The sequence below is a fragment of the Periplaneta americana genome, chromosome 5, assembly GCF_040183065.1.
Source record: "Periplaneta americana isolate PAMFEO1 chromosome 5, P.americana_PAMFEO1_priV1, whole genome shotgun sequence".
NCBI lineage: Eukaryota > Metazoa > Arthropoda > Insecta > Blattodea > Blattidae > Periplaneta > Periplaneta americana.
Genome location: NC_091121.1, coordinates 120,101,406 through 120,117,565, shown reverse-complemented (window position 1 = coordinate 120,117,565; position 16,160 = coordinate 120,101,406). Strand labels below are relative to the sequence as shown.

Sequence of the window (16,160 nt, the reverse complement as noted above, 5' to 3'; positions counted from 1 at the left end):
TAAATAAAAAAAAGAAAGGAAAAAAAAACATATTCTCCTTAGTCTCTCATTCCAGAATAGAAACAAGCTGCAAGAAACCAAAGAGGCAATAGAATAATTACTATTATAGTCAGTAGCAATAAATAATGGAAACGTTTATATCTCTCGGTGTGCACGGGGATAATGAGGGAGTTGGAAGCATGCAATTAACCTAGGATGTTGTTAGTTCTTGCCTTCCATTCCTTTTGTTAGGATTTCGATGTTTATTCACCGCATTGCATTTATTATCAATACAAACTATACAAGGTTAAAATTAAAATTTCCATTTTTATTTTTATTCCATTACCTTGCTGGAATTATACTTTTGTCCCTTTATTTCCAACTGTAGGCTAAGTAAAATAATTTAAGTAGCAATGATGAATGTTCCTCAAAGCAGCACGCACAATGCTGGCCTCTTGGTTTATATAGTAACATAACCAAATACACAATCAATCGTTACGGCAACCTGGCCTAGTGTCCGTTCAGTTACAGCTCGAAAGCAATTGTGAGAACTTCAGTCATGTTGTGTTGATACGCGTAGGCAAGCTAATCTATCCATTCTGATCATACTTCGCTTCAAGAACATGTTTATACTAGAACAGACTGAGAAACATAGACCATGTTCCATCATCTTGTAATTACAAAAGGTGTGAGCATGGTTACATAAACCGACAAGCTCTATGAATTGTGTAACAGTGCTGTGAACGCAGCTACATGTTCACGAAGGCCGACTTTTAACTTAATGTAAGTGTGTCGGTTTCCTCTGAAACTCACATGCTTCATAAATATCAGGCGAGACAAAAGTTACAACATTTTGGATGGAACTGTCACTTCCCATTTTCCTTTCTACCTGCTCCTCTGCTTCTCGGAGATTCTTTTCATAGCGACAGACAAGTATAGTTGCATTACAGGCAGGATGAAGAGAACAAAACAAGAGAAGATACAGCATGGCAGCGGTTCGACCAAGTAATAATAATAATAATAATAATAATAATAATAATAACAATAATAATATATAACTGTGAAAATTTTTGAGGGAGTAGACCTTTAGCGTATCCCATTCTCACCTTCCTGAGAATTTTGACGACGCATGGGAAATTTACGAAGGTTATGGTGACATTTCTTGACCATGTGATCAAACACCTCAAAGGAAAACAGATTATGACAAGACAGTGCAAAATGAAACAAGATTATGTACACAATTTCGATGGATTTGTAGCTTCAAACTGTAATCATAGCAAAGAATGATGATAATGATACAGGACTAATAATTGGATATTTCAAAATTATTTCTTCTCGTAGCCTATACAATATGAAATTAAACAAATTCAAGGCCATTAAATCATAACGCTCTGTCATCTTCAGACCAATTCTATCAGTTAAACTTTTAAAATGTTTCTTCTCCACTGAATGCTGGTACTCATTTATTCAAGTGCGGAAATGAAGAGTAAAAAATTATACAAACGATTATCGATTTGTATCGATTGGTTGTGGTGATGAAACCTGGATTTGTACGCAGACATCGTTGCTTGTATGGTGGCACACAAAAATCTGTATAACTGGTTCCTACATAGAACTGCTATTTACTTATCATCATCATCATCATCATCATCATCATCATCATAATCAGTACCCAAGATCTAATTTGCAACAAAGATCATTCGTCCATCTTCTTCTTGGGTGTGCTAAATCTAGTATGCCGTGATTCCTTATTAACACAGTATTTATTCTTGTCAGTTATGTCTGTAATTCTCTTCTTTTGTTTAATATTTTAAGTCTTTCACTTCTTGTGATATTTGTTATCTCAAATCATAAAATACATGCAGTGATATTTCTAAGGGAAATTTCTTTTTGTTTTTTAACTATTCTATTATCAAAAATTCAGAGTATTCCGTTGTCACATAATTAGATCACTTATGAAGCCATTAAATTTTAATTTTGTATACATTCGTTATGATTTTAACAAGCCCAATGTTTAATTCCAAAATATGTCGGTATTTATGTACAACTTATTTTGTAAATTATTATGAGTATATACAATATATACAATATGAATCGTCATTACTTTATACATTAGCTAATTGTGAATAATTATTAAACTACGATACTCGGAGAAAACCTGCCTCATCGCCGCCTTCGTTCATAAAAAAAATATTTTGATTTTATGTAAGGACCTTATCTAGCATATGCCAAGCAGCTCCTCGTGGGACAGTGACGGGACAATGATGAATTAACACTTGTCCTATAGCCGTAGATGTAAATCACAAATCGTATTTGAACTTGCCGTGAGTTGAACCATGGTCTGTGGCATGAAAAGCCGATACCGCTCGGGTGACTATGATTACCTAGCTAAATAATGTGCTAGTAGCTACCAACCTTATATATCGGCAACATCTCCTGCAGTTGTGTAACGCAGAGAGTCTATTAACTCAGGAGTATTTTCGTACTTACGCACTGTGAGAACAGTCGCGTTAATGTTCGCAACAGCAAATATCGCTATCAGTTCAGCGACGTGCTCAAGGGACAGGTTATGATGTCACAACTCGCCTTGTAGTTGTGACATACTGGAATTCATGATTTTTTTCCTGTGCTGTGTTATATAACAATTCACCTGAATTCTAGAAGAACAGCTACATATACCCGCTTCCTCACACGCACACACATACACATATAATAAAATTACATACGAAGAACTTATCTCTGAGACGCATTGAGAGTGTTCCGTATAGCAACAGCACACTTATTCAAATCAGAAGTCCATTTCGAAAGTTCAATTTATAGTGAGTCTTAGAATTTCTCTCTCTCTCTCTCTCTCTCTCTCTCTCTCTCTCTCTCTCTCTCTCACCTTCCCCTCTCTTATCCCGCTTTCAGTTCAAGAGGGTGATTTTGTTCACATGTGGAGCCTTTGCTACTTGTCATGTAGTGTTATATCAGTGTCTAGCAATCTAGCACGACCTATGTACTAATTTCTCATAGGGTGGTCAATTTATAAATTATCGTATGTAATTGTTGTTGGAGCAGACTTAAGCTTACGCTCCATTTTTCCTAACTTCGTTTCAACAATTCTCCACTGTCCATTCCTTATCACAGTTTCACAACAGTCTAGTATATACAGTCACGAAGCTTGAGTTTTGAGGGTACTAGGAACAACAGACTGTGCCGGTACTATTTCGCATTGTCTGTGATGAGGCGATAGTAGCGATCCTAGTGGTTAGCAACTATCTGTGGATGCATATTTTCTACGTATTGAGCTTCGTGACTGTATATACTAGACTGTGGTTTCACGTTTGAAATACTCTAGTCTCCATTATTAAAAGCATTATCAGCCCACTAGCTAATTGCACTGAAAACTAAAAGAAAAGTACAAGTTCTGTAATTGAGGAGCGTTTTTGCAAAAGTCGATAGATGCAGAAATCAAGATTTTACAGAAATTACACTAAGTGACAGGATCTATCGAGTTTTGAAAAAACCTGGTAGTCTCTACATACGGTATGAATCAAGTTTTAATAAATCTGATTTCATAGATCGATTCCGGAGGTAGAAAACATACGATATCCATATGTAATTCACTTTCTAAAATTTCTGCATCTATCGACTTTTGCAAAAACGCTCCTCAATTTCAATTTGTGTTAGTGTAAATGTAGAAATAGCTTGACGGATTCGTAAGCATGTATTTTTTTAATTTTATTGGGTTATTTTACGACGCTGTATCAACATCTAGGTTATTTAGCGTCTGAATGAAATGAAGGTGATAATGCCGGTGAAATGAGTCCGGGGTCCAGCACCGAAAGTTACCCAGCATTTGCTCGTATTGGGTTGAGGGAAAACCCCGGAAAAATCCTCAACCAGGTAACTTGCCCCAACCGAGATTCGAACCCGGGCCACCTGGTTTCGCAGCCAGACGCGCTGACCGTTACTCCACAGGTGTGGACGTAAGCATGTATGTCATGAATTTGTACAGATAGATTAAGTTACTGTAATTCATGCATATTATTATTATTATTATTATTATTATTATTATTATTATTATTATTATTATTATTATTATTATTAAGCCATTGTGGTTTTAACGGACTCGAATACCGCCTACTACATGCTATAGGTCTACATTTTCGATTGTGACTTGACCCGGGCTGTAGAGTCGACAAAGCAGATACTCTGAAAAGCCATTTGAGGAAATTCAAGTGAGAAAGAAAGAGAAATGTTCGTCGAAAATGCTCTATAGACCTACTGCATTAGTTGTGGATTGTGGGAGTTGGTGAAGTATTTCTTTTGAAATTATTTTTAATTATCTTATTCTATTTTCCTCGTAATGTTAGTGTAAAAAGAATCGCCATCGACGTATATCTGCTTCTGCTGGGCCCTAGAATTTTATTTGTGAATTCTAATTAGTCAAATCCACTCTCCTCACCTCCACGCTGGGTCCTCTGGTATATTTTAAGATGAGAAAGAGAGAGTAGTGTGCGGAAAGCAATGGGAAGCTATCACATTTACCTTTCCCAAGAATAACTGCAATATTAAGATAAATGGATCACATGCGGAGATAAAAAGGAAGGCAGGAAATAGGAAAGACTAGAGAATGCTGTGTTAGCAGTGAAAGATCTGTTCTTGGGCAGAACACTATGAATGAAAAACATTTTGATGCAAGAATAATATCTGAAAAAACAGCGAGAATTCTCTGAAATTCTCATTTGCTTTTTAGCCTATTTTATTTCGTCCTAAGTATCATAGAAAGTGATATTGGACACATCAAATAGAAAAAACTAAAAAATTAAAATTAGTTCTAAAATTAGTAGTACTTGATTTCAAAACTAATTAAGTTACTTTACTAACGCGAAGACCTCAAGTTTCTATCTTTTTCTCCAGCACGATTACTACTTTGGTAATTGATAGAAATATTTTCCAATGATGTAGGCCTATTTGTTTATTAATACCTTAATACTGTTTATTTATTAAAAAAAACATTATACACTTACAAGCGCACGAGCATTACATAATCTTTTATAAGATATACTTTACAGTTATACAGAAAAATGTCCTTTTATTTTTAATTGTATAACTGTCATTATGATTTAAATGAAATGTGCTTTGAGTTGTTACTTATTCATTAGAATACTCATTATAATCTACTTCTTAAGACAAAATTATTTACGAAACGTTTTAAGTTCAAAGGCCTCTATGTTTTCTCGGAAGTAATCCAAACGCAGTATTGCAGATACTATCAGAAGTTTTTTTGTTTCGAAATGTGCAATATTGCAGTTATTTTGTTTATTAAATTATTCGTTTGCACTATCAATGGATATTCAAAATCGATGGAACACGTCCTGAAAACTGATCAGATGATAAGGACAGCTAAACGCTAGTAATGATTCAATGTTATCATTTTCATTTCTTTAAGTTTTACAGAAGTTTAGTTTATAATAGGGTTAGTCACTATTGTTTATACTATTTTTTTGTTCCAAAACTTTTTTAATAAACTTAGAGGTCTTTAGAAAGAAGATCACAAATCGAAATAAGCATGCATCACAGTCATTCTGTCAATCAAATATTCCACATGATTTGCCTGGAATCAAATCTATTTTCCCTTTGTTGAAGGCTGCTGTCTAGTGACAAGTACGACTGGGTCACTTTCATATAATTCAGATGTTACTTTTTCTACTATGAACATTAGATTAAAATATGTTGAAATAAAAAAACAATATTTGCACCTAGTGTTCAATTGTAAGGCATTACAAAAACCATGTAGTTATTGTCAACATGCTAATACACTTTTAAATATAGCATAGCCTATTTCCATACTGCACATACGTAGTGGGAACATTTTACAACAAAGTTGTAAGTTTGCCCATCCTGCAAACAAACCACACTTATTAGCTGATTTTCCTCAAGCACGTGTCTTTTCCTAGCTTTTAAGTACCTGACACAAGTTTCTAACTTGTTATTGCTCTGGTAGAAGCCATAAAGAAACTACAAAAAAAAACGTGAATAAAATCCTGTGAATCGATTGCCTGCGACAAGTAAACAACGAGACAAGTGGCAAGTCGAAATTAAAATTACTCGTTACATATATCCTTCTTGTAGATCTTCGGGTCGCGCCCTAATTCTTTGTTTCATTCGGAAAACGGAAGCAAAAGTGATATAGGCTAGATACAAAATATTCATGAATACGACCAGAAAAACAGCGTAATGAATTCAATTTGGATTACTATGTTGTGTGAACACTGATTTGGAATTAGATTTCTCTTAAATGGTTTATTAGACAAAAACTGGCAGTCTAACAATCGTCATTTTCGCTCATCACAGTAAGAAAAAATGGGAGTTAAAAATACATACCGCATTTTTTCCTAGTCTTCTCATGAAAAGTCACTTTGTAATTACTGGAGAATCTGTTAACAATATTACAAAGAACGGCAGTTGATCAAAACTGTCTGAAATATTTATACTCAGTGAACTTAAGACTTACGACATGACAATGAGTTTTAACAGGCATGACATCCAGAGTCTGAAATTGAGAGTTACATACAGAAGCTGATATCAACAACAATCTTTGTTGGTTTACTCTCAATTTCACGCAGCATTTACAAGGCATGAAATTTTCAGCCAACAACGACATTAATTAAGACACTTTGTGATGGACCTGAAAACGGAAGTCAACAATGTACAACTAAAATTTACCTATAATGCAATGGATATCTTAACATTTTCATTTCGTAGGACGTATACGACAAACAAATTTTTGCACGTGGAGCATAATAATGTAATATGTAATAAAGTCTAACGACTGTCATCGAATGTCTCCATAGTAAATATTTAAAATACCTTGCAGCAAATGTATTTATATTAACTGTTTTCAGTTATAACTCTTTCATGTAAGAGTGGACCTAAAAAAATTATTACTGTCCAATGTTAAATCATGTGTAATGATATGTGGATGGAAAAGAATAATTTCAGTATCTCCCGAATTAATATTTAATATCGCCACTGATACTGCGAAAACAATTTGACAATAACGCATATCCCTCGAATTGCTTACAGAAACGCGGGATTAAACAGAACACAAACATCAACAACTTTGCGTAGCCGACTTTTGTCACAAACATACGTGTATAAAAAGAAACTAATTCTATAAATTAACATTTAATATTTACCTTAGACCAGTGCACTATTATCCAAAAAATATTCCAGTGTTCAAAGTATCCTCAGGCGAAAACCACGTACGAAAATCAGACACCAGTTAAAAATCACTTGTCAAGTTGTAAAATGTTTGTTCCCGACAAACACCTGCCACTTCATTGATGAGTAACACTTTTAATCCACACACTTCAACACTGTCACTATCCCGGGTTAGTCTAATCTCAGCCCTCTGTATCACTGCTGGTGTAATAATGACATGTAATCACCATAGCGGGCGACAAGACAAGAGGTGTGCGAATCTGCCGTTAAACGGCGACGGGGGTGAAAAAAAAGAAAAAGAACGAGAAACAGCACAACACACACACTCACACACACACACACTGGCAGCACTCGCAAATACCGAGCGAGCGGTGCGAATGTGCGAACTGTTGTGATAACACACAAACAGCTGAGACTGGCACAAAGTTACCGCCGATAGTTCACAGATCCGCCGCTAACCTACGGCACCTTGCGAGCGAGCGGCGCTAGTATAGTTATCTCCTCTTCGTACTCCGGTCCCCCTCCACCTACATCACGACTTTTTATTCCCATCCCCACTCCATCTCTCTCCTCATCCCGCCTTTTGACGGATATCCGTCTCCCCTCTCGCCCCTCCGTGCCCCGCACGGTCGTGGCAAGCAGGAAGCTACGCTCCTACATAATAGCAACCGTACAGTCCTTGACAAAACTAATTAACCCCGCTGTTGTCGATATTGCGATCAATACATCGCGGAACAACCATCGATTCTGATTTAGTGTTGCAAATTATGCCTACACGTGTGTTAGAGGGGGCGTAACCAGAAGTTTAACTTTTTCATTGTATGAAAAAATTGAAATAGCAGAAAACATTGATGTGACTTGTGCAACATCGATATTCAGAAAGTGTGTCTAGATGAGACGCCTGTCTTCCTTGTTCTGAATTATTTCACGTATTTTGTTGGTACTCAATAATTTCCTTCAAATTTTTACGGGAATGTAAATGAAATGTCAGAGTATTTACTGGAACAATGTTTATCTACCGAGTGTTTCCATACCACTAGCGGGATAAACATCTTTGGGAGTCTTTTAAACTGACACCAGAACACAGAGTTGGACTCCCGCGACACGTTGATCAGCACGTCTCTGGCCCTCTATTAAGAGTTAGTTCTTCTTACAATCCTTGCATAACAGAATACAAAATTGTTATTTTCTAGGAATTGACATGAAAATTGTTTAAATATTTTTCTAATTTACGAAATCGGTACTTAGGCTATGTAAAAACGTTTACTCCTCAGTGCAGATGCGCTGGGCTAATACGTAGCTGTCGCATTACACCAATTCTTTGTACCTTTAGAAGAGCCTAGACTTTCTTCTGTCAACATGGAGGCGGGCTGTTGCGTATAAAATAATTCTCTAGCGCTTTTGCAATTTTCAGATAAAGCGAATATGCAAAAAAAAAAAAAAAAAAAAAAAAAAAAAAAAGGCAATCTTAATAAGTCAAAGCAGTTTACTAAAGCATCACTCCGTGTAGCATTGTTCACTCGCCTGCTGAGCACTTCGATCCTGTCGGTCCAGTTATTACTTGATAAGCTGATGATTTCTTATCGGAACGGACCGAAATTCGATTTCGGGTCGTTTCTGTAAAAATTTTGGTGAGCATATTGATGTAAGGCATACCGTAATTGTCACTGCCATCCAGTGGCGCACCCAGAAATATGGTTTGGGTGGGCTATTTATGATCAGTGTCAGAGTAGCATTAGCTGTATCCTCAATGACACGTGGGTGGTATGAGAAGTACAGACTGCGTCACTGAGATATGCAGTGTTGCCAATTCAGCGGTTTTTCCGCTAAATCTAGCTTTTTTGGATAACCGTCTCGCGGAAAAAATTATATTATCCCCTCTTAGCGGGAATACTAGCGGATTTTAATCTTTAAACTTTCTGAAATGAAATTCATATTAGCATTATAAGCGGCTTTCATAATTACATTTAATTCGTTCAGTGTGTGTTTTGTGTAATAATGGATGTGTTAATGTAGTGATAAAGCCATATGTATGTTACCGTTAAAACCCGAAATCCATCAAAACCAGTTTTAACTAGTAAAAACTAGTTTAAACAAATAATAGATAGATAGAAAGCGAGTTTAGTTTGTTTAGGTTTTTGTTTGGTAAAAGCCTAGAAAAAAAAACCTAAACAAAACAAACCAAACCTAACCTGTCATTGATTCTTCATCTTACGAAAATTCACTTTCTATCTATCTACATTTTAAAACTAATTTTTACTAGTTGAAACTAGTTTTGTCGGACTTCGGGTTTTAACGGTAACATACACAGTTTAATAAGAATTGAAATATGTTGTGGCTGTGATAAAAGTGTTCAAAATTGCTTTATAGTGCCACATTGGGAATGATAAAAGTGCAGTGTCGTTACTTTGGCGGGTGGATGCTCTATCTTGACTATTATTATTATTATTATTATTATTATTATTATTATTATTATTATTGAATAATAATAAGTACATTGTTATTGAATAATAATAATAAGTACACATTAAAATCTAGAGATATTTGCTATAATATCACGGATTTTCGAAAGCCATCTAGCGGGATTATATGAACAACTGTTGGCAACACTGAAGATATGTTTGGCTAGTGGGAATGGTTAGAGCTACCAGACTCGCCACGAATAAAAGTTACAGAACTTCGAACATTATCGAAAGTTCAAGCTTTTTTTAAAAAAAAAAAAAAGACAGGTCTGTTTATGTTTTAATTTACTTGGTTATTTAACGACGCTATATCAACTACTGGGTTATTAAGCGTCGATGGAATCGATGATAGTGAGATGGTATTTGACGAGAAGAGGCGGAGTATTCGCATAGATTACCTGACAATCGGCTTACAGTTGGAGAAAATCTCAGAGAAAACTCAATCAGGTAGGGGAGACCTGTCTATAGTGGTCCCCCGGGGTAAAGTGGTACCCTCTACTTATCTCTCCAGTTGGAGCTGCCATCTCCGTTTAGAGTTCCGTAGTACTTCCTTCTCTATCCAGCCATTACGTACGTGTCTGCTGAAGTGTTTGGACGTGTTAAATGATAAGATACAGAGAAAATTCCATTTTTTGAAGATCTGATGTAAGGTAAGCTTCCTGTTTCATAGCACTGTACGTTCTGTCATTAGGAGAGTTACTATATAAAGTTATTGCTCAAGTAAGACCCAGTTCTATACTACATATTTCAATGTTTATCAAAACTATACAAGATGGTATCCGTCCGTAGCCATGACTTTGTTTAAAATAGAGCGGTCGGGGTAACGTGGTCCCCATTTTTTCTAGGGGACCATTTTGCCCCAGAAATTGTCAAATTCGTGACTATTTCTTTGTTGTTGCAGAATACAGATAAAATGTCTAGAAATCGACCCCGCAAAACTTCCCAATAGAGCTGGAGTCCAACAAAAATGCGCGAGGCTATCAGGTGTGTTAGGAAGGGTGAAATGGGCTGCAAAAAAGCCAGCAAATTATTCGGAATTCCAAGAATGACTCTTAAGAGAAGAGTAATGAACTCGAACCAAGACACAGTTTTAGGTCAGTAAACTTTTGGAGAGGCTTAACTACGAGCAGCAACACCTACAAATGCAATAAATGGCTTCAAAAAATGTGGATTATATCCTCTTGATCAAGATGTTTTTGATGATACGGATTTCGCTCCATCGTTGCCTACTGACAGGCCTCTCAATCATGTAGAATCTTCTAACGATTCAGAAACCTTGCCTGTTGACCCAGTTCCATCCACATCCTCAGATACACCTAATGACGGTTCCATTATCATTCTTCCTGCAGCAATTTCTTCCCAGCCTAGTTCATCCTTCACAGTAAATCTGGAAGATATCAGTTCTCCACCCAAATCCACTATTGCCCGTTCCCAAAAGATAAAAACAGATTCAGCTGAAATCCTGACCAGTAGTCCGTATAAAAATCAATTGGGTGAAGAGAGAGAGGACAAAGGAGCCAAAGATAAAACTAAGAACAACAAACAGTCCACAATAAAGGGAGTGCGGAGAAATACTATGAAAAATAATCACACTGAAACTAAGAAACAGCAACAGAAAACGACGAAGGTCGCTCTTCGTGAAGAAACAAGCAGCGAGGAAGGAAGTGATAATGATGATGCGGAGTGCATTTTCTGTAAGGACACATAGGCTATCTCAGGTCAACCGGAGGTGAAGGATGGATACGTTGTTCATCATGCTTAGAATGGGCTCACGAGGAATGTGCTGTGTTTGAAGATGATGGCAGCGAAGATTTCAAATGTGGTTTCTGTGTAAATAAACTTAAAAAATAAAAAAAAATATATTATCTCGCACAAAGACTAGCTTGTGTTTAGAAATGTTTACAATAATTTCTTTATTATCCTAATTCTACTTTCAATGCTATGTTATTTTTTTTAAACTAACACAGGTTTTGTGTATGAATGTTGACAGCGTTCCTTTTTCCATTGCGCTATGTTCTACTTTCACTACTATATTTTGTTTTTGTCTTTTTGCAATGTGAATTAATTCGATATATTCGATAACAACGCTTAATATAGGCCTACATTTTGTGTCGAAAAAATTCATAATATAACTGTCATCATTCATTTAGAAGTATCTTTATTTTTGGGGGACCACATTACCCAGGGACTGGGGTAAAGTGGTCAATGTGCAGACAAACAAAAAATTCTTGATTGCATAAAAAATTGAATTAGTAAACAATTCGTAATGATTGTATTAAAAAGGGGCAGGAAACGTCTTTTTACTAGCAAAGATTGTGAGAGGAAAACAAAGCTAATTTACGTTCTGTAGCTTATTTTCTCTTAAGGTGACCACTTTGCCCCAGTCTCCCCTAATTAGCCCGAGCGGAAACCGAACTCGCGCCCGAGCACAAGTTCGGATCAGCAGGCAAACGCGCTACCACCTGAGCGACGCCGGTGGCTAGGCCTGTTTAAAAATAAATGTTTCAAAGATCACACACTTTCCACAAAAATACAGGCAATCAAGGCATTGAAAAGCTTTCTTCTTTCTACCTTCTTTCCTCCTTTTTTATTTGGAGGGGGGGCTTCAGCTCCCTTAGCCCCCTGTGGGTGCACTACTGATGTCTTCATTCTGAGCGTTGTCGGCGTCTCTGCATAGAGTCTGTATATAAAGGGGGATGCTGTAATAAAGACAGCAATTGAAGGGCTCTCTGCGAAAAAGAGGTGGTTCTACTTTTGGTCAAATTAATGTTTTGCTTGTTTCATACTTTGAAAAATATGCCCGATCTTTTAGTGCAAGAACGGTGTGATTCCGAGCATTTGATAGTAAGTTTCAGTGGAATTCGAGCTGAGATCCCAATCGTTTCGTTGCAAAAAGGAGTCAGCTTCTGCAGCTATATACAGAGTGGACCGAAAGTAATGTCATTAATTTCAGGGAATTATTCTTTGAGATATTTCAAACATAAAAGTTTAATACAATTTTACTCCTTTGTGCTTCCTTTGCGAGATGAAAATTGTTTTATATGAAACATTACATAGCATGTTTTGGGAAAGTTATTGATTTAATTCCCCAATATGCTCAGTCATTTTAAGAGAGCAGTGTATTATGGTAATAATTATTGAAAGAATTTTAGTTTTGTCCTTCAAATGTGCAGAAATTTCATCCAAACAAATCTAACTTTTCTTTCTGCAAATAAATTTTAAAATATTACATTTGTTCGGATCAAATTTCTGGACAATTAATACACTGCTCTATTAAATTTACTGAGCATATCGGGAATTAAATCAATGGCGTCCCCAAAAACACACTATGAAATGTTTAATTTAAAACAACTTTTTTTCTCTCAAAACATATTTATTATCTATATCTGTTATGTCTCGTGTTGTAGTTTCTGATATTCGCACAGTAAATGTGTGTTCAGTGCAAAATGTGAATAATTATATCTAATTTTATTGCAAAAAGGGGATAGCTTCATTATTTGTTCATATTTTACCCCCCTCCCCAAATTGCTGATTGTGATAAATGCGTGAGTGATAAAATGAAACTTCTAGGTACCTAGGATATACTCTGAAAAAGGAAAGAAGCTCAGTTAAAATTTTAATTCTTGTAATGTTTTTTGTTGTTTTCCACAACTTTGTAAAAATGGTCCTACCTCGTTTTTTATTGCTTTACTGGGAAAAAGTAATCTGAAAAAACCTACTTCATGAGCTTGTTCACCACGAATCTCATGGGATCTGCTGGCAGTGAGCTTTGTCTTGTCTCCTGCTATTAGGCTGTCGGCATCAATCAGGGGCGCCCAATGGCGAGATCTGCTTATAGATCGGACTATTCCTGGTGCTAGTCTGTTCGCAAGAGTGTTTAGTATATGCGAGATAATCACTTGCTAATCGAAAGACGTCCACATGTCGAGGCCCACTGGCAATATCCCTTCCAGGTCGATAAGTCTGATACTGTTAAGTCTAATAAACTCGATATCTAATTGTAAACAAGATTTAATGTACAAAATGTCTAATCGCAACAAATGTCTGATAATAGGTCTAAGTGACAAGAATGTCTAACATATAATGTGTAACTACTAAAATGTCGTCTATCGAAGTGCGCTAGAAAGAAGGTGCTGTTATGGCACGAAGTTCGTATTTCCTTGTTAATTAAGTGGATCATTTGTAATTTTATGATTTAGGCCTATAGATTACGGCCTACTTATTTCGAACAGTATGACCACTTATACAGGGACATAATTTTATTTCTACTTCAATTTTTATTGTACCTGAGTTTTTTTAAATGTTTTTCACTCCCATCCCTTCTACTAGTGAAGTTCAACCGTCCTCTACACAGAACCAAGGCTGCATAGGGGAGACCCGGGCAAAACGAATAACCCGGGCAAAGAGAATAATGCATATTTCTTAGAAACGCCAACAGGTAGCGCTTTCTGCTATGTTGGGGAAGAATCCCAACCACATTTTGCTGCTGGAACTGACTTGTCGTCATTCTAGCTAGTGAGAGAAGAAATCGGCCTGTGTTTGAAGAAAATTGACTGTTTTCTTAAAATATTTCAAGGTAAGAGAGACACATGTACAACACACAATACTGCAGAAACTTTTTGTTATGTGATAGTAATATATAGGCGATACGATTACTTCTAAATTGCCGTACTTACGAAGAAGATTATTGACGTGTATGTTTGTATAACCTTAAATGAAAAGCGAAATGGCGTCTGCGGGCAAAGTGAATAGGGCAAAGTGGATAACCTATCCGCTTTGCCCTGCCACCTTTATTTGACTATATAAGTGTTAGCTGTATTTTTGTATATATTTGGCATTGTAATAAAGCGTGTTAGATCATTTTACATAGTGGAGGCATTAAGTCACACTAATTAAACTATAAATCAGTAACACTGATCTTAATTTTTACTTAAAAATGTCGTAATGTATTTTCAGATAGTTTAATTTTTCAAGAGGAAGACAGAACAAGCCAAATGGTCTGAAGAAGCCATGAAGAAAGCACTTGAAGAAATAAAATCTTCCAATCATTGGTTCTGCTATCTGGCCATACAACCATAATGTGTTTGTTGATGAAGATTTTGCTCCAGATCAACTTACAGATCGTCCACTTGAGACAGAAATCAGCGAAACACAGCTGACTCAGATTTAACCAATTCTGCGGTGCCAGTTTCTTCAGTGGCCGAAGAGACAGTTAATGCTCACTCAGAATCAATCACCTCTGTGACGTAGTATTAGTATTTTTAGTATTTATTTATTTTAACCTGGTAGAGATAAGGCCGTCAGGCCTTCTCTGCCCCTCTACCAGGAGATTCCAACTACAATATCAACAATAAAATTACAATTAGTATTAAATTTACAATTACAATTACAAATAATATTACAGTTAGTATTAAATTTACAATTACAATAAAATCAAAGTACGAAAAGATTACCTGAATAATTAAAGCTAGATAATTTATCATAGAGAAACAAAGAATATTTTATATTTACTGAATTACAAATTAAATCTAGAATAACAAAATTGTATAGTGATGAAATTACTGAATATTGAAATATTTTGTTATATTAAAGAAACTATTTACAAGTAATCAATTACTGACCAAGTGCCTAGTAAGTTTTCGTTTGAATTCAATTTTATTTCGACAATCCCTGATGCTAGCAGGTAGCGAATTCCAGAGTCTTGGCAGGGCTATTGTGAAAGAAGATGAGTATGAGGAGGTGCGATGGGATGGTATTGTTAGTATTGTTTCATGACGAGAGCGTGTGTTCAGATTATGGTGGGAAGAAAGGTAAGTGAAGCGAGACGACAGGTACGAAGGAATAGAAGAGTTCAAGATTTCGAAGAGAAAGAGAAGTGAATGTAAATTTCTTTTCTTATCTAGTTTAAGCCAACCTATTGCTTCCAGGGATGGAGTAATATGATCATATTTACGAACATTGCTTACAAAACGTACACACAAATTATGAGCACGTTGAAGTTTCATTTTGTTGTCGCTGGAGAGGTCAGTCAGTAAAATGTCCGCATAGTCGAAATAGGGAAATGCAAGTGTCTGCACAAGGGACTTTTTTAAGCAAGAGGGGAGATGAACATTTATCCTTTTTAGCACATGGATAATAGAATATACTTTTCTGCAGGTTTCTGTGATTTGCATGTCCCAGTTGAGATTATTATCCATGTGAATGCCAAGATTTTTTACTGAAGAACTGTAAGGGATATGCACTGTACTTACTTTAACAGGGGAAATGTTGAGATGTTTTACAGCGTCGGTTTGCCGTTTGTGTCCTAACAGTTGATAACTGTCGTTATCTTCAGAGATTGAAGGAATATTCAATACATCAATTACACTCAGATTTTCAGTTCCGGTTACACCAAAACCCTCAACATCGTCTGCAAGAGAATCCAAGTCAGTTCTTTTAATTTAGATCAGTGCCAAAAGTGGATGCTCGAAAGATACGAGATAAACGAAGAAAATGTCAGCGCTCTGA

General features: G+C 36.1%; 1 protein-coding gene across 1 annotated transcript in view; it reads right to left on the bottom strand.

Annotated features, from left to right (window-relative positions):
- The window catches only part of aop (anterior open), a 268,646-nt gene extending 261,001 nt beyond the window's left edge, over positions 1-7,645 (bottom strand). The window contains exon 1 of the mRNA XM_069826438.1: positions 7,167-7,645. The gene's annotated coding sequence lies outside the window, so the exon portion shown is untranslated. The remainder of the gene's footprint in view (positions 1-7,166) is intronic.
- Between the last annotated feature and the right edge of the window lie 8,515 nt (positions 7,646-16,160).